Below are 25,229 nucleotides of genomic sequence, written 5' to 3'. Positions count from 1 at the left end.
AGTGTATTGTAAAAAAACACTAGCATAAATGGCAACATAGTTAAGTACAAGAGCCTTATCAGTATGTAGCAGATCAATTAAATAACAAATCAAGGATAATTCATTATATATACAACAAGCACTAAACAATTCAATGTGAAATTATTCCCTGTAAAACAGACTACAATGTGACGGACAAATAATAGCAGGCTAAGTAGCAGGAACGTAGCTCGAGAAGAACATCAATTTATGCACGCCAAAATAATTAAAAAAATATAATTACTGTGGTCATCGCTATATCTTTGTTATCTATTAAAGATTAACGGAAGGTTAGGTTTCAAGGAGTGCGACTTATAGAAAGCACGGAAACGTCGTATTAGTCAAAGCTGCGTGGGCGGATATCCCTAGGTTGTTGAAGCAGTGCAATTGAAGTAATGCAATGCTTCAAAGTGGATGAAGATACACAGAATGAGCGCAAAACACGAAATTCATGCATACGCGCTGTTTTCAGAACGTTGTATGACTGGAAATAATGTTCTGTCTAAGATAACTCATCAACATTTGCGATCTTGCGAATAACGTTCTTTTCTAATAAATAAATCTTGGTCATATTTCTTGGTGTTGTAGCAAACCATGCCGAACTGCAATAATTAATATGTGAAGCAAATAGTGCGGAATATGTCATTTTGCTTACACTGGAATAATGGCATGAGAACGCCACAGCGCTCCCGTACTCATTGAAAGCGAGTTACACAAATTGTCAACGTGGGAATCCCAACTGAGACACGACCCAAATGTAACGCCAAGGATTTTACGCTCATTGACTATTCCAATTTTGTGTCCGTCACACTATATATACTGTTCCAAGTTAATTACTTTCTTTTGGACAGGGAAAAAGGTACCTTAGTTTTAATTGGTTTAATATTACGACAGTTAGAATGGGACAAAGTCGCTAGTTTATCAAGGAGGTGATTACGACGTGACGCTAGATCGTTTTCATCATCACCAGAGGGCAAGATGGCGCTGTCATCCACATATAACAAATTTTGAGCTTGTACCAATGCCGGGAATATCCCTCTTGTATACGTTAAACAAAAGTGGACCTAAAATGCTGCCTTGGGGCACACCACATTTTATAAGGAGAGGAGATGAATGGTAATTGCTGATACACACAACAGCGAATATGAACTAAATCGAGCTGCCTACCACGAATCTCATAATGTGAGAATTTTTCTATAAGTATACTATGGTTTTGTTCCTTCCTAGTGGCCGTCACTGTTGGCGCTTCATCTTTTGAACGCTATGCACCAACTAGCCCCAGGCCCCACAATGTGTTTTACTGCTATATACACCATGTTCCCGCTGATGAGCCCTGGCCGTATCCCTGTTCCTTCCGACTGCCGCAGGGACGTGCAAACCGCAGTGACTCCCCCATTACCCGGTTGCAGCCTCACACTGCAACCGACACGACGGCGCTCTCAGTCATCTCGTCTTCGCTCGTTGTCACCGCCGCCGCTGGGCAGCTAGCTGGTGCGACCGACGGAGGCGAGGCCGCAATATATTGATCTTCATCAAGACTCCCTTGTGGAATAATGTTTAAAAATAAGGTGTGCGTTTCAGTTGACAATGCGAGTGATTTTGCTTTAGTTTAAATCGGGACTGCAGTTTGTTATGAGCCTGTCTTTCGAAAATCGTCTTGGACAACAAATTATGTTTTCTAGAGATCGGAACGCTACCGTTCGCGGAGTTGGCGGGGAAATGTTGCGTTCCCTTAGGGTCTGTTCTGTTTCACTTATGCTGGGAGACCAGACATTTCGAAGTTAACTTAATGTACTTGCACGTACAAGGCACGACATCATTCTAGGAATTGATTTTTTGCGTAGGTGGGGGCAACTCTGGATTGTGGCACTGGCGCGATTTCTCTTCGCCGCGGCGCGCGAACTCCAATGGCAGATAACACCAGTGATGCCGCCGCTGTTCTCTCCGTGTCGCAAGCTGTGTGATTGCCCCATCAGACTGTAATGCTTGTATCTGTCAACACTTCTCGCCCTCATACGGTTTGTTGTTGTGGTTTAGCAGAGTCCGATTATAACAACGCGCTCAAGAAAAATGCGATAGTCCCTCGCTCCTTCGTTGTCACCACCAATGGTTGTACTATTTTGTGGACAGTGAATGCTTCAACCCAATACATAACATTGCCGCTAGGACTTAAACTGGCAAGTTTTGACGAACAAGCCATTGTCAGCGTCGGAACGGTCGAGATGTCAACTGGAGGAAAAACCCAACCCCGATGGCAGCCATGAGAATTCTGCTGTCTTTAAGCGCATGATTCCCTATCTTCTAGTGATCAGTGTCTGCTTCAAGGAGTGCTCGCTCGCTACGCCAAAGTGTTTTATTAACGCGACAGCGTTAAGGACCTCGTGTCGCAGAAAAGCCGGTGTGGGTGGCGTTGGCCATGAGTGAAAAATACCGGAAGGCAATTCATAAATAAAAACAACTTGCAAGAATGGCTGGGTGGGAATCGAACCAGGGTCTCCGGAGTTTGAGACGGATACGCCACCACTCAGCGATGAGTTCGGTTGTTCAAAGCGAGACAAAAGCGCCTCTAGTGATTGCGGTGTTGCCTTAGAAACGTGCCGTAGAATGTTATACTGCGGTGTATATCGGTAATTATGAGCATGTAAATTACAGAAGTCGCAGTTAAACGAGTAGCGAAGTATGTTTCCGCTACATTTATTCTGCGCTTGGCGCACACGCGGAGCCATCTTGCGGCAAACACAGAAGACCCCCTCCTCGCAATGTATCGCGCTGCCCCGACAGGTAGCGGGCCACTCGCCCGCTTCTCCCCTTCGTCTTGTTTGAGCGCATTGGGGCCGTGCGGGGACCGGTGCGAGGACGCCCCAATACCCTTGCGTTTAATAATAGGCGGAGCGAACGGGGTGCGATAACGCTATCGCGTTCCACTCTTGAAGGCGAAGCTTAAGCGTCGTCCAATTTTTTTGGTCAAGACCAACCAGCGTCCCACACCACTGGCGTCTCGTATGCAACACCCCCTCCATACAGGGTAAGCGACGCCAGTTCATCAGAAGCCTTATCGCGTTTCACCTTCAGAGAGAAAAGTCATCGCCCAGACATCGAAGAAATGTGATGGGAAGGAGTGATTCAGGAATCACGGAGCCCCTGGGCTGCTCCTGTGATCCTAGTCAAGAGGAAAAGACAACTCATGGAGATTATGTGTGGACTATCGCCACCTCACACCATCACAGAGAGGTGTACCCTCTACCACGAATAGACGCCATCGACTGCCTTCATTCCGCGTCGTATTTCTCTTCTGTTGATTTACGCTCACGACATTGGCAAATTCCAATGCACCCCTCAGACAAGAAGAAAGTCTTCGTGACACCTGATGGTTTCCGAGTTCGTTATGCCGTTTGGCTTATGCAACGCTCCAGCTTCATTCGAGCGATTTATAGATACCGTGCTCCGCGGACTCAAATGGGAAATTTGCTTATGCTATTTAGACGACGTCATTATCTATGGCCGGGCATATCACGAGCACACTTAGCGCCTGTAGGTCTTTCTTGTCTGTATCCAGCAGGCTGTCCTTATAGTAAACTCGAAGAAATTTCATTTCGGTGAGCGTCAAGCCCTAGTACTAGGCCTTCTAGTCGACAAAGACGGCACACGACCAGACCCTGTAAATATAGCAGTGGTTCGCGACTTCCAAAAGTCACACAGAGTAAAAGATCTGCAAAGTTTTCTGGGCCTTTGCCCATAATTCCGACACTTTATCATGAATTTCGAACAGCTTGCCTCACCCCTTACGTCTCTCCTTCACGAAGACGCCCCCCATACTTGTGGACTGCTGACTGCGAGTCTGCGCTTGAACAGCTGAAATTTTTGTTGAATTCTGGAGCGGTTCTGTGGCATCTTGATCCGGAGGCGTCAACTGCGCCGCATACTGGCGCCAGCAGTGTGGGTATTGGCGCTGTGCTTGTTCAGATCTGCGGTGGCCATCAGCATGTAATTGCCTACGCTAGTCGGACACCCCTTAAAGGAGAGGAAAACTACACCGTTACTGAACTCGAGTGCCTAGCAGTCGTGTTCGCCATGCAGGAGTTCCGTCCGTATCCACACGGCCGCACATTCACGATAGTGACTGACCATCATTCACTCGGTTGGCTCGTTGGGCTTGCGCGACTCATATAGCCGGTTGGCCCGGTGGGCTTTGCGCCTTCAAGAGTTCAGCTTTTCCGTCAACTACAAGAGCGGACGATGTCACACGGATGCTGATTGCCTATCCCGTCTCCCTTTGCCGTACACTAAAGGTGACCATGATGTCTTCGATGACTACCTAGTTTCCATCTCGTCGAAGTTTCCAGACCTGAGTACCTTCGAGAGCGAGCAACGTTGCGACCCTACCTTGAAATCCCTACGGGCAGTTGCACGTCAGCCAGCAGGAACAACACCGGTTATATTAATAATCGTTTGCTGTAGAAAAAAAATTATTCGGCTGATGGTCCTCCATTGCTTCTAGTTGTACCCGAAAACCTCCGCCCTGCTGTCCTTCGTTCCATGCATGACGATATCACGTCCGGGCACCTTGGCTTTGCACGCATACTACGCCGACTTCACCAGATATTTTTCTGGCCCAAGCACTGGAAAACAACGAAACAGTGTGTCGCTAGCTGTACTGCTTGCCAGCTCCTCAAGCAAACGACGACAGCTCCAGCAGGCAATTTGCAACCAGTTAGGCCACCGACATTGCCCTTTGAAAAAGTCGGCATCCAATTGCTAGGCCCGCTTCCAAGAGCGTCAGCTGGCTATCGCTGGATTATAGTATGCGTTGATTACTTTTCTCGCTAAACGGAAACGGCGGCACTTCCATCTGCCACTGCAGCAGATGTCTCTTCCTTTTTGTTGCAACACGTCATACACCCTCACGGCGCTCGACGGGTTGTCATCGGTGACTGTGAACGGAAATTCACCGCCGACGTCGTTGAAGAAATATTGCGGCTCTGTAATTCTGCATATCGTCATTCCACTCATTACCACCCACAAATCAATGGCCTCACGGAGCGGACAAATCGAACCCTTACCAACATGCTATCAATGTATGTCGCTGCTGACTACAAAAATTGGGACGCCGTCTTACATTTGTAGCGTACGCGTACAATAGCGCAGGGCATGAAGTTACTGGATATGCGCCGCTCTTTTTGCTGTACGCACGCGCTCCCCAGTGCTTTCTCGATACTACTCGACCTTTATCGCGTCAAGAAGATCCTTCAATTGCCCAAACTATGTATCGTGCTGAAGAAGCACGATACATAGTGACAAGGATATGCGCGGCATATCCTTGTCAGCTTTACTCCCGCTGACTATGTTTTCTTGTGGACATCTGTTGGCAAAAAGAAATCGCACCGCAAGTTTCTCACCACTTAAACTGAACCATTCGTTATACTCAGTCGCTTGAGTGATGTGAACTATGTCGTCGCCAAATTGACGGCAAGTAATCGGCGTTCACGTGCGACGCAAATTCTTCACGTGCATAGACTCCAGCAATACCATCACAGGTTCCTTTACCTCGCTCAGCGAGCTTCATCTGCCCCCCAGGGAAAATGTAGCAGCACTGCACGACTGAGGCCGAGAAAGAGGAAGTAGGGAATGCGCACGTTGGCGCGGGGTAACATGCGCCGGCTGGGCCTTGCCTGTGGCTACCTGCTGAACCTCGTTTAACCATGTAAATAAGCATCTTTCGTAACAATATTCCGGGGTTGTACGTGCCAGAACCAGGATATGAATGCGAGGAACGCCGTAGTGGAGAGACCCATCAATTATTTTGACCACCTGGTGATCTTTAATGTGTACCCAATACACAGCGCGCACATGCGTTTTTTTTTTCTTTTCGCTCCCATGGATATCGGGCCGCAGGGGCCGGGATTTGATCCCACGACCTTGTGCTTAGCAGCGCAACGCCACAGCCGCTGAGCCACCATGATGGGTGGCAATACATGCAATTTAATAATTATATTGATTACTTATCGTTGCAAGCGCGATGACAGGCTTCTAAAGCTGGAACGCTCGTCAAATCTCCCGCCGTGCACAAAAACAATATGTCTGTGCGGAGTCTTGTGATGGATACATTAGGGAAAATTGTGCTTTCCCACGGCTTCATCACGGCTCCCAGTTGTCATGTGATGCGGGATGGAAACGCAGAGCTTGCTTCCGTACCTGCCCGCATTAACGTATGTGCTAGCCTTACAAAAAAAAAAAAAAAAAAAAAACAAAGAGAATGCTTTTCCATGTGCCCCTGACCGTAAGGGCATAAATGTGCTCGATATATGCTATATAATATGCGGGGCGTTTCAGAGCACACTCTCAAAAATGAAAAAAAAGAAAGAATGCATGTGGCAAATAGTACAATTTTAGCCCACACACGTGTGTATATATATATATATATATATATGTATATATAGTCATATGATAAGAAGCCAACAAACACTGACACCAAGGACAACATAGGGGAAATAACTTGTGCTTAATAAATGAAATAAAGAAACGATAAATAAGGGTAATTAAAGTGGATGAAAAAAACAACTTGTCGCAGGTGGGAATCGAACCCACAACCTTCGCATTTCGCGTGCGATGCTCTACCAATTGAGCTATCGCGGCGCTGTTTCCCCATCCACTTTCTTGGGTATTTTTGTGTACCAGTAGAACCCTGGGAGTGTTAGTACTCTCTCTTCTCGTTTATTCCATAACGAGGGTCTCGAATCCGGCACCATTGAAGCCTTCAGATAGCATGTGTGGGTTTATTGACCAGTTGCCTTCACCCAAAAAGATCACGTTCTCGTGACGCCTGCGGCAAAAAGGACGTTCCACGTCCGCCGCTAAGGTCTGAGAGTGGTGGCGCTGGCTAACACTCCCAGGGTTCTACTAGTACACATAAATACACATGAAAGTGGATGGGGAAACAGCGCCGCGGTAGCTCAATTGGTAGAGCATCGCACGCGAACTGCGAAGGTTGTGGGTTCGGTTCTCACCTGCGGCAAGTTGTTTTTTTCATCCACTTTAATTACCATTATTTATCGTTTCTTTATTTCATTTATTAAGCACAAGTAATTTCCCCTATGTTGTTCTTGGTGTCAGTGTTTGTTGGCTTCTTATGATGTGACTATACATATATATATATATTGTAAGCACTGTTAACGTACTTCGTCGTTTTCATTTGTACATAGCCATCATCATCTTCCCTCTTCTTCGACTTCTTCGCGCGTGAGCTGCGGGCGTTGCCTTTTTTGGAATAAACAGCGCTGGACAACTTGATCGGTCTCGGTATTATAAAGTGGTGGAGGTACGTCAAGATCCCGACGTCCTCTCGCGTTCCCGTGCTCCCTGGAGCTCCGTTCCGGTCGCCGCCTGCACCCAGCTACCCCTACAACAATGGACACTTCCAACCCCGGCCCTTCCGGCGCCTCTCACCCTACCACACCGACGACCCCGCCTGCGGTGCCCTCTTGGACTGTGACGAGCCCTCAGCGCGATCCAGTACCAGTAGAACCCTGGGAGTGTTAGTACTCTCTCTTCTCGTTTATTCCATAACGAGGGTCTCGAATCCGGCACCATTGAAGCCTTCAGATAGCATGTGTGGGTTTATTGACCAGTTGCCTTCACCCAAAAAGATCACGTTCTCGTGACGCCTGCGGCAAAAAGGACGTTCCACGTCCGCCGCTAAGGTCTGAGAGTGGTGGCGCTGGCTAACACTCCCAGGGTTCTACTACTACACATAAATACCCATGAAAGCGGATCCCCTGTCTTCGCGGGACTCCGCGGTGATGACGTAGACGATTGGATCGACCACTACGACCGCGTGAGTTCTTGCAACAAGTGGAACGACACCCAGAAATTGAGGCACGTCGCCTTCTACTTGACCGGTGTTGCAAAGACCTGGTATTTCAACCACGAATCCGACATCGCGGATTGGTCCACGTTTACCTCGAAGCTGCGGCAAATCTTCGCTTCCTCGTCTGGCCGTGCAGAAGTCGCCAAACAGAAGCTGGGAACGCGGCGCCAACTTCCCCAAGAGTCTTACACCTCATACATAGAGGATGTCTTGGCTCTGTGTCGCCGTGCGAATCCTAGCATGACGGAAGCCGAACGCGTTCGCCACATCTTAAAAGGCATTGGGCCTGTCGCATTCAACGCCTTAATCGTGCAAAATCCGGCTTCTGTCCAAGACATCACTTCAACGTGTCAACGCCTCGACGAGCTGCAGTCTATTCGTCTTCCACATGACTGCAGCGATCCTCAGGTTCCCCATTCTCCAGATCTACGTGCTCTTATCCGCACCATCATCCGCGAAGAGCTTCAACTACAAGACCTCAGGCGTCCACCTGCTGCCTGCGCCCCAACCCCCGCCTTCGACTTGCGCGAGGTCGTAAAGCAGGAGTTGACAGCGATGACTACACCCATGACGCATCTTGCTCCGGTAGCGCGCTCCACACCTACCTACGCGGATGTTGTTTCGCTACCCACCCCTACCGTCCCTTCCGTGCCTACTGGCGCTTCCTATGACCATTTGGCTTCGATGGGAACCAGAGCACTTGCTGCGCCATCGTACCCTCAGTGGCGTCCACCTCGTCCAGTTTGTTTTTACTGCGGTATACGCGGCCATATATCTCGCTTCTGTCGCCGGCGCCAGCAGGATGAAAGGCGAGGCTATGCTGAGCACGAAAGAGACCGCACTCGCCGATCAGACGACTACTAACCCGGACCGTACTCGTCCCCGCAACAGCGTTCTCCGTCTCCACCAGCTGCTCCCAATCTACCTCATAGTTCCCGTTCGGCCAGACGTCGTTCCCCATCCCCTTACCGGCGCTCTACATCACCGCTTCGCCCCACTTCCCATTTTGTCGACCAGCACTCGGAAAACTAACTGTTGCAGTTTTTGGAGGGGAAACTGCTTCTTATCGGTCTTCAAAAATTCCTCCTGTTCGCCCGGCCAACATGCTTTCTGTGACTGTCGAAGGTGTTCCCGCGTCAGCTCTCATCGATACCGGTGCCGCCGTTTCTGTTCTTCGGAGTGATCTGTGTTCGCGGCTCCGTAAAGTAAAAACGCCTTATCTTGGACCTATTTTGCGTGGTGCTAATAATGCATTCATTCACCCTGACGGACAGTGTACTGCTCGTGTTCTCATCGACGGCATACGCCACCACATCGAGTTTATCATCCTTCCAACGTGTATCCATGAACTTATACTGGGTTGGGACTTCCTACATTCTGCTTCAGCCGTCATTTCATGTAGAGAGGAAGTTCTCCACATCACGGATACAGAGCTTGAACCTGTTGCGGACTCTTCACTTTCATGCGTGAACTTGACCATCGCTGCCGACTACGTCCTGCGTCCTGGTCACGAATACGTTGTAGCCGTAACATCCAGTCAGATCGCCGACGGAGACGCCCTAGTCGCCCCTTCTTCCCGCTGTACTTCTCGCGGAATTCTCATTGCCACCTGTCTCGTCCGGTTTTCACGCGGCCGCGCCCTTCTGTCTGCTTGCAACACGACCCCAGATCCTGTGATGCTGCCCAAAGGGATGACTGTGGCAACCCTCGCCGACACTCAACCTATCTCTCTAGTCGCGCTTTGCCCTTCTTCATCGCCAGCCCCAACCTCAGGTTTGGATGATTCTTTCCCTCCTCCAGCCGTTCTTGGTTCTGACCTAACAGCCGCGCAGTCCGAAGCCCTAATGATGGTCTTGGCAAAACACAAAGCCTGTTTCGATAGCTGTTCCCCTGTGTTGAGCCAAACTCCTGCGGCTACACACCGCATCGAAACCGATGGTTCCGCTATTATACGACGACGCCCCTATCGTGTATCGCCGTCCGAACGAAAGGTCATTGAACAACAGGTTGCTGACATGCTTGCGCGGAAGATAATACGACCTTCATCTAGCCCATGGGCGTCTCCCGTGGTCCTGGTAAAGAAAAAAGATGGCTCAGTTCGCTTTTGCGTGGATTATCGAGCGCTCAATAAGATCACACGCAAGGACGTATATCCAATACCTCGAATTGACGACGCTTTGGACACACTACAAGGGGCGGAGTATTTCTCCAGCCTTGATCTTCGGTCAGGATATTGGCAAATTCCGATGAACGAGACTGACAAAGAAAAGACCGCATTCGCTACACCGGATGGCCTTTATGAATTTAACGTGATGCCTTTTGGCCTTTGTAATGCTCCTGCCACATTTGAGCGCATGATAGACAACGTCCTTCGTGGTCTAAAATGGAAGACATGCCTCTGTTATCTGGACGATATTGTCATCTTTTCGTCTGACTTCAGCCAACATCTTCATCGATTAGACGAAGTTCTCAAGTGCCTTGCGAATGCTGGTCTCCAAATCAATACAAAAAAATGCAAATTTGCAAGCAAAACAATAAAAGTATTGGGTCACGTCGTCTCAAAAGCTGGCATCCAGCCTGACCCCGAAAAGATTAGTGCCGTTCTTCAGTTTCCTCGCCCCCAGCAACAGAAAGATCTACGTAGTTTCCTCGGCTTGGCGTCATATTTTCGTAGATTTATACGCAACTTCGCAGCAATAGCAGCTCCTCTACACAAGCTACTGGTTACCGGTGCCTCTTTCACGTGGACTAGCGACTGCGAGTCGGCCTTTCAAGCTCTTAAGCGGCATCTTACTTCTGGACCAGTGCTTCGCCACTTCGATAATCGTGCCCCCACCATACTCCATACTGACGCAAGCGCACAAGGTATTGGCGCAGTACTTCTGCAACGTAATACAGAATCTAAAGAGCAAGTCATAGCATATGCCAGCCGAACACTTTCTCCAGCTGAGCGGAACTACACCATTACAGAGCAAGAGTGCCTGGCTATCGTTTGGTCGATTCAGAAATTTCGCCCATACCTTTACGGCCGCCACTTCACCATCGTCACCGACCATCATGCTCTGTGTTGGCTGTCATCAATGAAAAACATGTCAGGACGCTTAGGACGCTGGATACTGCGATTGCAGGAATATGACTTCACTATAACATACTAGTCTGGAAAACGCCATCATGATGCAGACGCATTGTCTCGCTGCCCACTCTCACTCTCTCCCGGTAACGCGCCGTCGTCTTCCCAACCACGTCGTTCCGATGCTACGCTTGCCTCCCACCAGCTCTCGATAACGCCCCTGGACCAAGTTACGCTTTCATCACGCTCTGATTTCGTCTCGCTTCAGCGGGCCGACTCCTACTGTCGAGCTCTCATGGATCGCCTTAGTGGGTTCACCGAACCACCCAACAGCCGCTTGCGACGCCAACTTCGACAATTCCGCCTTCAAGGTGGCGTGCTACACCGCTACGTTTACCACCCAACAGGTCACCGGTGGGTCCCAGTTCTACCTCGCTGCCTTCGCTTGCGGGTATTAGAGGCACTTCACGACGATGTATCGGCTGGCCACTTAGGCTTCCACAAGACTTACGACCGCATAAAGACCCGCTGCTTCTGGCCTGGCCTATCCACAACGGTGGCCAAATACATTGCCTCTTGTGCGTCATGTCAGCACCGCAAACGCTCGACATCCCCTCCTGCCGGTTTACTACAACCTCTCCCTTGCCCGGACGCACCTTTTGAATTTGTTGGCATTGATTTATATGGTCCCTTGCCGTTGACACCCTCCGGTCACCGTTGGATTGTCACTTCGGTCGACCATTTAACAAGATATGCCGAGACTGCCCCTCTGCGATCCGGCACCGCTTCTGAGGTCGCCGACTTTTTCTTGCGCGCCATCGTCTTGCGCCACGGGGCTCCTCGCGTTCTTCTCAGTGACCGTGGCAAGGCGTTCATTTCACAAGTTCTCGAGGAAGTTCTTCGAGCCACTAATACCGTCCACAAATCTACTTCTACTTATCATCCGCAAACCAATGGCCTTACTGAGCGCTTCCACCGTACGCTGTCTGACATGATTGCCATGTACATCCGTCCTGACCACACTGACTGGGATAAAATTCTTCCTTTTGTGACATTCGCATATAATACTGCTATTCAACGGACTACCGGCTACAGCCCTTTCTTCCTTGTGTATGGACGATCTCCTTCCACCATATTCGACAGAGAACTATTTCTCGCACCTTCTTCGCCTGACGCGTCGCTTCCAGAAGATTTTGCTGCCCGAGTTGTACATTGCCGTCAAATCGCCCGGCAAAGCACAGAAGCTACCCAAGCTGAGCGCAAGCGTTACTGCGACAACAAACGCCGTGACCTACGTTTTCACCCAGGAGACCAAGTCCTGCTTTGGACTCCAGTCCGCACCCCTGGCCTCTGTGAGAAGTTCCTTCCACGCTACATTGGTCCATACACCGTTGTGCAGCAAACATCTGCAGTGAACTATCTCGTCCGCCCAGTACACTCCGTCACTGACCGGCGCCGCCGGAATGCCGAAATTGTTCACGTGTCGCGGATGAAGCCCTTCACTCCCCGTTTAGATAATCTCTAATCTGCGGCCAGGCTGGCCGCTTCCATGACGGGGGGAAGTTAGTGTAAGCACTATTAACGTACTTCGTCGTTTTCATTTGTACATAGCCATCATCATCTTCCCTCTTCTTCGACTTCTTCGCGCGTGAGCTGCGGGCGTTGCCTTTTTTGGAATAAACAGCGCTGGACAACTTGATCGGTCTCGGTATTATAATATATATATATATATATTGTGGTGGGTAACATGCATGTGGCGCTGTGCGGACTGCCACCGCTGCGGCGCGAGACCCGAGCTCGGGCTGCTGATGCGAACGGCTAGGACTCGCGATCAAGAGCTACTTACGATCCCGCGTACGAGCTGCAATAATCCCCCTTTCATATATGTATATTGACACGTGTACTTATCTTTATCGGGCGACCACGTTTGGCCGCCTAACAAATGTTATCGCGCAGCGCAGGACGCGCCTGGTCCGTCAGTCGTGCTGCAGCAGCCCAGGGAACCACCGACGTTCCGCGGTTCCACATTTGAGGACCCGGAAAGCTGGCTGGAAACGTATGAGAGGGTCGCTACGTTTAACAGCTGGGCAAGCGACGACAAGCTACGACATGTCTATTTCGCATTGGAGGACGCCGCCAGGACGCGGTTCGAGAATCGAGAAGCCACCTTGACGACGTGGGACCTCTTCCGAAGCAGCTTCCTGCAAATATTTACAAGCGTCGTGCGAAAAGAGCGAGCCCAAGCTCTACTGGAGACCAGAGCGCAGCTGCCGAATGAGACGATCGCTATCTTCACTGAGGAAATGAGCCGTCCTTTCCGCCACGCCGACCCAGAAATGTCCGAGGAGAAGAAAGTGCACCTACTGATGCGTGGTGTAAAGGAGGAACCTTACGGTGCAATGATACGAAACCCACCAAAGACCGTAGAAGAGTTCCTTCGCGAGGCCACCAGCATTGAGAAGACACTCGAAATGCGGAACCGGCAATTCAACCGCCGCATGAACTTGACAAACTACGCCGAAGTTCAGTCACTGGCCACCGACGACCTGCGCGAGACCATCAGGGCAGTCGTGCGAGAGGAGCTTCAAAGGATCTTCTCTTCATCGCAAACTCAAGTGGCCTCAATTGCCGAAATTGTCAAAGAAGAAGTCCAGAGATCGTTCGAAGTTCCCGAGGTACAACCACAATCATCGCAGCCCCAGCCAGAAGCGATGACCTACGCCGCCGTCGCCCGCCGTCAAGTTCCCCCTCCACGACCGCGCCAGGGCCCTGTAACGCCGCAATTCCGTCGACCACCGCCGCCGCCGCCAGCACGCCCACCCGTCGCCCAGCGCAGCTACCCGAGGAAGACAGACGTTTGGCGCGCTCCTGACCACCGCCCGCTCTGCTACCACTGCGGCGAAACCGGCCATGTGTACCGCCGATGCCCATACCGCGACCTGGGTTTGCGAGGCTTCGCCGTCAATGCACAGCGCCCGAGGGAAGGTGAACGCCCTCGTGACATCGCCGACTACCTCGCCGCTACTCAGTGGAGTCCTCGACGACCGTCCCGTTCGCCATCACCAGGCCGCTACCTGTCGCCGCAGCGCCGACCATACACTGGCCCAGCCTGGGGCCGGTCCGTCAGCCCATATCCGGAAAACTAAAAGCAGCAACCGATGGAGGTGCGGTTGCTGTTCGTCGACCTGACGAAGATCCTCCGCCGCCGACGAAGACGCCGAAAAGACTATCTCGACGACATAACGACGACACACCGCCGTCCCGACGAAGTCTGGCAGGAAAGAACACGCTGACGAAAGACCACCTGACGACGCCACGTACGAACCACAGGTCAACGCGACGCAGCCGTGATCCGACGCCAAGACCTGACTGCAACGCCAGAAAAAGAATCACCGACCTCGACGTGCTTCTCGACGGCCACTCACATACCGCCTTAGTGGACACAGGGGCTGATTACTCCGTAATGAGTGGACACATCGCCGCCCAGCTGAAGAAAGTTAAGACCGCATGGGAAGGCCCTCAAATTCGGACCGCCGGAGGACACCTCATCACGCCGAGTGGAATCTGCACGGCAAGAATTACCATTCATGACCGGACTTCATGTCGCCCTTTACGTCAAATTATGCCGAGACTGTCAGCGACGAAAGGCACCACCATAAGGCCAGCGGGTTTACTACAGCCGATCAAGCCTCCTTACCGACCTTTTCAACAGATCGGGATGGACTTGTTGGGACCGTTTCCGACATCAACTTCCGGAAATAAGTGGATCGTCGTGGCGACGGACTACCTCACCCGCTTCGCTGAAACTAAAGCGCTGCCGAAAGGTAGCGCAGCCGAAGCGGCGAAATTCTTTGTGGAAAACATCCTGCTGCGACATGGCGCGCCAGAAGTCCTCACCACCGACAGAGGAACGGCCTTTACAGCGGAGCTCACCCAAGCCATCCTGAAATACAGTCCGACAAGGCACAGGAGGACAACAGCCTACCACCCGCAGAAGAATGGTCTTACGGAGCGGCTGAATAAGACCCTCGCCGACATGCTAGCGATGTACGTCGACGTCGAACACAAGACATGGGATGCCGTCCTGCCGTACGTAACATTCGCTTACAACACGGTGGTGCAAGAAACAACACAGATCAGGCCGTTCAAGTCTACGGCAGGAACCCGACGACGAAGCTCGAGGCCATGCTGCCGCACTTCACTGACGAGGAGAACCTTGACGTCGCTACCTATCTCCAGCGCGCCGAAGAAGCCCGACAGCTCGCCCGCCTGCGGATCAAGAACCAGCAGAGGACCGACAGCCGACACTAAAACCTCCGACGACGCTTCGTCGAGTACCAGCCCGGCGACCGTGTTTGGGTATGGACCCCGATACGCCGACGAGGACTCAGTGAGAAACTACTGCGACGCTATTTCGGACCCTACAAGGTCATCCGAGGTATTGGCGCACTGGACTATGAGGTCGTGCCAGACGGTATTTCGCATTCACAGCGGCGCCGCGCACGATCTGAAGTGGTCCACGTGGTGCGCCTTAAACCCTTTTATGGACGCTGACGAACTTCCTTATTTTGTTGTTTTATTTGCTAAGAGTGCTTTATTTTATTACTTTCGTTTGTTTGCAGCATCGGGTCGATGCTTCTTAAGAGGGGGGTAATGACACGTGTACTTATCTTTATGGGGCGACCACGTTTGGCCGCCTAACAAATGTTATCGCGCAGCGCAGGACGCGCCTGCATCTAAAAGAGGTTTCTGGAATGTTATCGATGGTTCCGTCCACTGTCTTTCACCGCAACTTCTGTAATCTGATTGCATGTATGCGCGACGCGAATAGTGTAGAACTTTGTGGAAGACACGCGGGTCCCATCGTTTAATCTGGAACATTCGACGACTGATCTATAAAAGCCGACGCGCTTGACCCGGTGATCAGATTTTCGACGATCGCCGACTGTGTTCGCCGCTCTCGTTGTGCTTTAAGTGTAGCCTGTTTTGTGGGCATAGGTTCGCCCAATAAAAGCTAGTTTGCCTTTCACAGTATTGCTACTGTGTTGTTTGACGTCACGATCACGTGACAATATATATATATATATATATATATATATATATTGTCACGTGGTCGTGACGTCAATGAACACAGTAGAAATACTGTGAAATATATATATATATATAATAGAGAAGAAAGGGGGTTAACCGAGGGGCCCGATTTTTATTAGTCATATCATAAGAAGCCAACAAACACTGACACCAAGGACAACATAGGGGAATTTACTTGTGCTTAATAAATGAAATAAAGAAACGATAAATTAATGGAAATTAAAGTGGATGAAAAAACAACTTGCCGCAGGTGAGAACCGAACCCACAACCTTCGCATGCGAAGGTTGTGGGTTCGCATGCGAAGGTTGTGAGCGGCAAGTTGTTTTTTCATCCACTTTAATTTCCATTAATTTATCGTTTCTTTATTTCATTTATTAAGCACAAGTAATTTCCCCTATGTTGTCCTAGGTGTCAGTGTTTGTTGGCTTCTTATGATATATATATATATATATGTATATTTAAATGGATAATCGAATAATGAGCAGAAATTCACTAAGTATTCACCTAATCACCTTAGGCGCATTTTGCAATAATACTCTCTTGCGGGCTAGTTCGTTCATACTTGAATTATAAAGGTTCTGCGAAAGTTGCACAAGAAAAAAAATGTGGACAGTACAGAAAGCCTTTGTATAGGCATTCTAATAACATGCGCCACCCGGATGTGTAAAACCTGGACAATGAAATTGCCACTATCAACACAAGCTCTGCACGCTATCTTTCACTGGCGAAAATAATTTTTAATATAGCAGGAAATACTTCATCCTCAAGGCAATTTTAAAAGAGATCAACAGCAAAACCGAAATAAACCAAAAAAATAAGAAGGACAACCGAGTACGCAGTAAAAACGAAAAGAAGGAAACAAACAACACCACTTCACGAAAAGCATATGCAAAGTCAACAATAACTGACACTAGTAACAGTAGAGCAGATATTGGTGAAAACTACATCACCAAAGTAATGAAAAAGAATAAAACTGATATGTGGCTATCGAAAAAAGCGACCTTCCTGTCTGAGTGTAAAATCGAAGGCTTGCCTGCCCACTTGTCCCTCTGTTGCCTGATGAAGAAAGCTTCAATAATTTCCCTTTCCGTCTAATAGCGTGCTTTTGCCATGACCGCGATTTGGTGGAAATGCGGTGCGCAGCCGCAACTCCCGCAATGGACATCTAAATGGCAACCATCGCTACTCCTTGCAGCCAGACGGTGCTCTCGCGTGTCATCATTGACGCAGCGCCTCGTTTGCCCAACGTGCACACCCCCACAAGATAAAGAAATACCGTAAACAACAGCGCATGCACAATTCGTGAAAAATGTTGCTTCGCGCACTCACATTTTTTTATATTTCGGCATCAGCGAGAAAATCTGCCCTAACCGGCAAGGCGCTGAAAGCACCACGTTCACGCCGTACCTGCTAGCCACTTTCTTCACATCGCGGGAGATATTGTGGACGTACGTGATAACTTACACTGACTTCTTCTTCCTTTCCTTCGCCTTAAGGCTCCATTCTTTGTATACCTTTAAGGCATACTCTCATATGCGCTGGACACTGAATGCATGCGATTAGGTTGCCTATATAACGACTTTCCGTCGTATCTTGAAAAAAAATGTTGGTATTCTGGGCTCTGTCCTGTCCTCTTTTCTCCTTTTCTTGTGGATCTTGCGTATCACGTTTATAAGTCATATAACGCAATTTACAATGATAGCCGGGGAGTTCGCAAGGCGGATCCACTAGGAACGAGTTCCCAGATGACATCAGTTTCGAGATGTAATTCCCTAACCTTGCGGATAAGTGCATTGGCCTTGCAGTTACATTTGTGCTTCAGCGCGTAAAAGGCCGTTTCGTTAAGAAAGTAAGTGGAACTACAGTGTAGAACGACAGAAAGCTGAGCTACTTGGTAAGGATTCATTATGCAAAAAAGAGGTGAGGCGGGCAGACAGGACACAAGAGTAGAGAAGTGGACAACACGTGTTGTCTCCCCGTGTTGTCCACTTCTCTAGTCTTATGTCCTGTCTGCACGCCTCACCTCTTTTTTGCATAATGAACTACAGTGCATTTTTGCCGCAACTTTGACGGCGCATATCTCGTAAATGGTGCCGTCCGCACAATTCTTTCTTCAAGTGGATATGTCTTGCAGTCTCACGCGCTAACATTTGTTAATTGCAATATGTGCCTTATGTTAATTGGTTCGAAATTTAATTGAAAACTTGTGGTAATGAGATTACTATGAATGTCAATTTTTTGTGCAAGTAATATACGGCTAAGCGAGTACACCAGGTAACGGACTAAAACTGTGCCATCTGACATAGGCAATTTTTGAAATTTCTTGAACGTGCCTGCGGGAATGTCTTACACACGCAGACGCATATATATATATATATATATATATATATATATATATATATATATATATATATACATATAAGTCATATCGTGAGAAGCCAACAAACACTGACACCAAGTTATGAAGCACAAGTCATTTATTTATTAAGCACAAGTAATTTACCCTATGTTGTCCTTGGTGTCAGTGTTTGTTGGCTTCTCATGATATGACTTATAAAAATCGGGCCCCTCGGTTAACCCCCTTTGTTCTCGTTTACATATATACATATATATATATATATATATATATATATATATATATATTGCCACGGCTCACTGGAGACAAGAGCGGTGAGCGGTATTTAACTGAGAGAATTAGGGCAAGCGTTCAATCCAGGCTTCTTCTTCTGTAGTGCCTCGCCTGCACCCACGAGGTCGTCGTCTTCATCGTCAACGTGGTTGAGCACAGATGGCGTCGTGGCATTTGCCCCCTTCCAAAAGGAGCGTCGTCCCGATGCTCGGCGGGTAGCATTCGGTGTCCAGCAAACCAGAGTGTGTCCATGTCAATCAGAAAAATAAGGTTTCATGCGCACCACGTGCACAGTCTCAAGCAGGTCCTGACGGCACCTCGAGCAGGATGGGCTGTCAGGAACTTCATAGTTGACGTCGCTAAGGCGTCGCAGAACCTTGTACGGTCCGAAGTATCGGCGCATAAGTTTCTCCGCGAGGCCTCGGCGGCGTACTGGAGCCCAAACCCAGACTCTTTGGCCGGGCTGGTAGACGACGCATCGATGGCGCTGATTGTAACGTCGGGCATCACGGTCTTGCTGGCTAGCTATGCGAACGCGCGCGAGCTGTCTTGCTTCTTCGGCGCGCTCTGCAAAATCTGCGGCGTCTGTCTCGGGATCGCTGGAATCATGAGGAAGCTTAGCATCCAGCATTCTAGTCACTTCGCGACCGTGGAGGAGACTGAATGGCGTCATTCTTGTTGTTTCTTGCCGAGCCGTATTATAAGCAAACGTTACGTAGGGTAATATTTCGTCCCAGTTCTTGTGTTCCACATCGACACACATGCACAACATGTCTGCGAGAGTCTTGTTGAGGCGCTCCGTAAGTCCATTGCTTTGCGGGTGATAGGCCGTCGTCCTTCTGTGTGCCGTGCCACTGAGGGTGAGTACAGTTCGAAAAAGTTCAGCCGTGAACGCGGTTCCCCTGTCAGTTACGATGACCGCTGGAGCACCATGCCTCAGGACGACTTTTTCGATGCAGAACTGTGCGGCCTCGGCTGCTTTGCTGCTAGGAAGTGCCTTGGTTTCAGCATATCGCGTGAGGTAATCTGTTGCGTCTATATTCCACTTATTTCCCGCAGCAGATATTGGGAATGGGCCCAAAAGGTCCATCCCAATTTGTGCAAACGGCGTTTCCGGCACTGGAACGGGATGCAATAGTCCGGCAGGTTTCGTAGGTGGCACTTTTCGTCGCTGACAGTCAAGGCACGTTCGAACGTAGTGCTTCACCTGTGCTGCGAGCCGTGGGCAGTAATACTTCTCTTTGATCCGTGATATTGTTCTTGTGTAGCCTAAGTGACCTGAGGTAGCTTCATCGTGACAGGCCTGCAACATTTCATTGCGCAGAGTTTTAGGGACGACTAGTAGATATCTTTTCCCTGTTGAAGAGAAGTTCCTCCTAAAAAGAACACTGTTGCGCAGGCAGAATGACGACAGGTGCGTTGAGAACAATCTGAGCTTGTTTGTGTTTGTGAAATCAATTTGTGACGCGAGCTCCTGGTCCTCTTGCTGTTGTATAGAGATGGTGGCCGCATCAGCAACTCCTAAAGAGCGTGCGGATTCGTCATCATCTCCGCCTGACGACTCGATCGGCGATCTGGAAAGGCAGTCAGCGTCTAAGTGCTGCCTTCCCGATTTATAGACCACTGTCATGTCGTACTCTTGAAGCCGTAGGCTCCAGCGTGCCAAACGTGCAGATGGATCTTTCATGTTGGTCAACCAACAGAGAGAATGGTGGTCACTTATAACTTGAAATGGACGGCCGTATATGTACGGGCGGAACTTGGTAACTGCCCATACTACAGCCTAGCATTCCTTCTCAGTGGTTCGACTCGGCACGTGACAATGTTCTACTCGCGTAAGCGATGACTCGCTCAGCGCCGTCTTGCCGCTGAACAAGGACGGCGCCAAGACCAACGTTGCTCGCATCGGTGTGAATCATTGTCGGCGCATCCACGTCAAAGTGTGCAAGAACAGGCGGAGTTTTTAGACGGTGCTGCAAGTCGTTAAATGCCGCCTCCTGCTCCTCGTCCCACACAAACAGGACATCTTCTTTGGTTAAGCAGGCGAGGGGTGAGGCCGATGGATGAAATACCCGCAATAAATCGCCGGTAATATGCGCATAGCCTCAGGAAGCGTCTCACTGCCTTTTTGTCTGCAGGCCTTGAAAACTTTGCCACGGCTGCAATTTTTTCAGGATCAGGTCTCACACCTGTGTGACTTACTACGTGGCCCAAAAACTGTAGTTCTTCGTAGCCAAAGTAGCACTTTTCATGTTTTAAGGTAAGTCAAGCCGACCGTATGGCTTGAAGAACCGACCGTAGCCGTCTGAGATGTTCATCAAATGTGGCAGAATAAACAATGACATCGTCTAGGTAGACTAAGCAAGTCTTCCACTTAAGGTCTGAGAGAACAGTATCCAGTAGTCTTTGGAACGTGGCTGGGGCGGAACACAAACCAAAAGGCAGAATTTTGAATGCCTAGAGCCCATTGGGCGTTATATATATATATATATATATATATATATATATATATATATATATATGTATGTATATATATATGTATGTATATATATATATATATATATACCGCTAAGTTCCTCGATACCTGAAGGTAGGTTCAAGGTAAGGGGACATCGCTTACTACTGACGCCACAATTGTCTCGTTCAAGCCAGATGTCTGTCTATTGCGACCCACGTCTTGTTTAGTGACATATCCCTGCACATCACGACGCTGTCACGGCACCCCCATGGAGCTCTCGGGTCGCTTATATATATATATATATATATATATATATATATATATATATATTTATCCAGAAACTCAGCGGCGACGTTTTCACTGAACATCATTGAAACGAACGCCACAAACAGCTCGAAATCTGTTCGTTCAACTGCTGCTTTTACTGCCCGCGTAGTCCGATGGCCACATTTTAGCGGTACCGCCAGGTTTCGAAGGCCTCAACACTTCCAAGAGGATTAAGAAAGGTAGATGGCCAAAACCGTGCACGGGCATCGGCACATGCATACATAATATAGCGCTACACTTGTCCCAGTTCGTCATAAAAATAAAATATAATGGTACTGTATGCGTCCTCAAACGTAGGAGCACCAATGTGGTATGCAAATACACATTTTGGTGCCTGTTGGGCACTAAAACCCGTACGAATCATGCAAATGATGACTCCCTGTGTATTATGGAAAAGTCATAAGAACGCCCACTGTCCTAATATATGAAAGAACGCGAAGCAAATGTTAGCCCTAAAACTAGAAAAGTTTATACTAAAACCTAGCGTTCCTATCTTTCACCAGTGTGAAGCAAAGTAGTGTAGCTAATTAACGTCATAATAAAAAAAAGCTAGCGCCGCTGGTTTAGACCGATGCTTCCGACAAGAGACTAAGCTAGTCAATAGCCTATAAGAGCTTCGTGTGCAAAATTATTGCGGCCAAACTCAACAACAAGATGTCGTGAAACTCCTTTGGACTGACAAGTACCGCTAGATTTACGCAAGCTCAAAGTAAACGCTGCAGGAACGGTGTCTTTGGTCTTGCAACTAGGCCAACAACATATACCATGCATAACGGAAAAGACCGCTCTCGATGTCGACAAATTTTTTCACAGTATGTAAATTTCAGAAGCAGTTGACGAACCGTTTTCTTTGTATTTCAACCGTTTAAATCTCGTGTAAACAACAGTAGATTATCAACTGAAAATGCCCCCCAGGACGCGCCTTCCGGAATTCACCCTCACCCATCAATGCTCTAATCCACTCACAAACTCGGGCATACTAACCTATAGCAACTAGTCGTTACAAAAACATATATAAAAAAGAAATGGTATCTCTCCAATTGCCGCGTTCCTACAAGAACACCATGAAAAAAGCGGATACCAGCCGATTAATGTGCCTTTAGAGCAAATGCAAGTACAGGTGTTTCATACGGCGCGCATATGCGTGGTGGGACTGCCCTGACCAAACAGAGGAAGATGCATGTGACTCACCTGTTCTGTCCCCTGCGAAGAGGTTGTTGGCTCCGTGGTATACGCTGTTACTTGACCTGGCTGCCGCAAACCTGCACGGATTTTTCAAGAATGTCAAAGTCCTTCAGTGAGAAAAAAAATACCTATGGCTTAGCTAAGGTTAAGCCCAGGATGCGAAGCATACTAGCCTTTATTTTAGTTGTTGAACCACAGTTTAGCGTGGTGAACTGCTGTTGCTTGGCTATATTTGGTTCGGCTAGACGAAGAAACAACTCATGCGTTGCTCTGCTTCGCCTTCGAGAGTGGAACGTGACAGCGTTCCCGTCGACCCGCCAAGGGGTGTAAGACAATGGGCTATGGCGCAGCGACTACGCGCCCCGCATTGGACGCGGTGAGCGTCGAGCAACGCAGCGTTCGGCGCGGCAACGAAATGTGCGCCTCAGCAAGCGACGCACGCCTGAGCCTTATGCCATCTTCGGCTGGTCGCCTCTGAGCGCTCTGGAGCGCTCTCGCGAGCGGCGTTGTCTTCGGCTGGTTGAAAGAGGGTGTGCGCCCTGCGTTCGGCTGGTTCTTCTCGATTGCTCTCCTCCATCTTCGAGCGCTCTGAGGCGCTCCGAGCCCTGTCGTCGGAGCAGTCGTCAAGATTGAAACGTCATCGCAACGCCGCGTCGCTGCTGTTGGCGACTGCCCACCGTAACCTAGGCAACCTAGGCCACTGCATGCTGGCGTCTCGACGAACGCTCGTGCCGCCGGCGCGTCCGCCGGTTTTCTCGGCAGCGCCGGGAGCTTTTGATAGGCGAAACATTGGACGTTGGCGGTAGTCACGTGGTTTCACACATAGAGTTTCTCACTATAACACCTAGAGGGTAATCTGGCGCCACCGTCTATGGGAGTTTCTTAAGAGGGCACCGTGCCGTCATGGGAATGACGGTATATGTGTCTGCGAGGCTCGTGTTGGCTGGTGTGGTAAAAAGCTTCGTCTAAAACGTGGATATGGCTACGCAAATAACCCGTTCTCAAAGTAAAATCTTCATAAAATGCTTCCATTCACGCCTATTACATCTTTACTCACCCACGATGCATGACCAAGCGAAGAAAAGCAAGAACAGACGACCAACTGTTTCAAAGTGAGCGCGAACCTTGTCGTCTGTCCTCCAACTTTAACGGCCCGCTGATACTTTTTACGTAACATGTAGTCGTACACACAATAACAAGTTCTCATAGTTAAACAAAACATGTTTTCGCGTAATAATAAAGCTAAAACAGCTTTTCACGTGCTGTTCTAGTAGAAAATGAATCATTGTGACAGATGGAACGGTACTTGCCAAGCGCGTCTTCAAGGTAAGAGTCCTGTCTTTACGAGAACGATGCCAAACCGAATCCACAATATACCGGCATTCCCATGCATACCATAGAGGGACCTTACATACCACGGCGCAACAGCGCCAGATTTCCCTCTAGGTAATGTAGTGAGAAACTCTATGGTTTCACATCTGCCATTTCCTCCTCCGAGAGCGAGTCGCACGTTCGGCTTGCGCGCTTGTCCTCTACCTCTGAGCTCGGGGAACGCCGGATCTGCCCAACTCTGCTTCGGGGGATGGAGGCGACCAGTCGAAGATACCATTAGAAACAGCTCGTTTCTAAGGCAACACCGCATTCACTAGAGGCGCTTTTGTACCGCTTTGAAGCATCGTACTCGTGGCTTAGTGGTAGCGTCTCCGTCTCACACTCCGGAGACGCTGGTTCGATTCCCACCCAGCCCATCTTGCAAGAGTTGAGCCCGGCTTGCAGCTGTTGTGACGTGAGTGCCCTAGCGGGAGGAGCGGGAGTTACGCCGTAGTACCATCTGTGCGACCGAAGGCTAGCGCACGAGCTGAGACCCGGCTATGTAGCTGCGCGGCCGCAAGCGAGCGCACGAGTTGAGCCTCCGCTTTTGCAGCTGTTATGACGTCATATGGTAGCTACGCGGCCGCGCGCGGCGCAGCAAGGAAGAGCGTGGTTGTGCGGCTAGTATGCTTCGCATAAAAAAGTGATGTACGAGACGTGTGCCTTGCGAAAACGCTCGCGGATGCTCTCGTCTCGAGAGACGCGAGAGAAGGCGCCCGTGCGGAGCGTTACTTGTTTTTTCTTGTGCCCCAGACAGTGGCGCGCACCCACGATGGGGGATTGGCCAAGAAACAGGCGGTTTTCCGTAAGGTTAGGAGTATAGAGAAACGAGATTTGAACAGTGGAGCGTGGGACGATAGAACTGTAATTTAGACTTTCAATGAAAATATTGTTAAGAATTTTTATAAAATAATTTAACGTAAAGAAATGAAATAATAGAAACTATGGATAATTGTAGAAAATCAGCAAGGTACTCTTTTTGTCTTTAATAAAATTGTAAACTGCAAGAAAAGCATCCCTGTGGCTTGATCCCAGTGAAGTCGCCCCAAAAGAATGTTTGGCGAGGTTAGCGATAGGCCAAGTTTGGTAAGTATGTATCTTAATATATTTTTTTTTTGTCATAGAAAGCGGCGGCATGAGAGAAAATAATGTTTGATAGTTTCAGGTGCACTGCAAAAAGAACACAGAGGGGACATAGCGAGACCAGACCTGTGT

At 49.2% G+C, this 25,229-nt stretch overlaps 1 long non-coding RNA gene across 1 annotated transcript in view; it reads right to left on the bottom strand.

The window, feature by feature from the left end:
• LOC129382715 (uncharacterized) overlaps positions 1–23,054 on the bottom strand; it is a 73,174-nt gene extending 50,120 nt beyond the window's left edge. Inside the window, exon 1 of the long non-coding RNA XR_008610762.2 lies at positions 22,650–23,054. This is a non-coding gene — a long non-coding RNA (uncharacterized lncRNA). The remainder of the gene's footprint in view (positions 1–22,649) is intronic.
• Positions 23,055–25,229: the final 2,175 nt, after the last annotated feature.

The sequence above is a fragment of the Dermacentor andersoni genome, chromosome 6 (assembly GCF_023375885.2).
Source record: "Dermacentor andersoni chromosome 6, qqDerAnde1_hic_scaffold, whole genome shotgun sequence".
In the NCBI taxonomy this organism is placed as follows: Eukaryota; Metazoa; Arthropoda; class Arachnida; order Ixodida; family Ixodidae; genus Dermacentor; species Dermacentor andersoni.
Note: the sequence above shows the minus strand (reverse complement) of the source record. Positions and strands in the feature narration are given on the sequence as shown.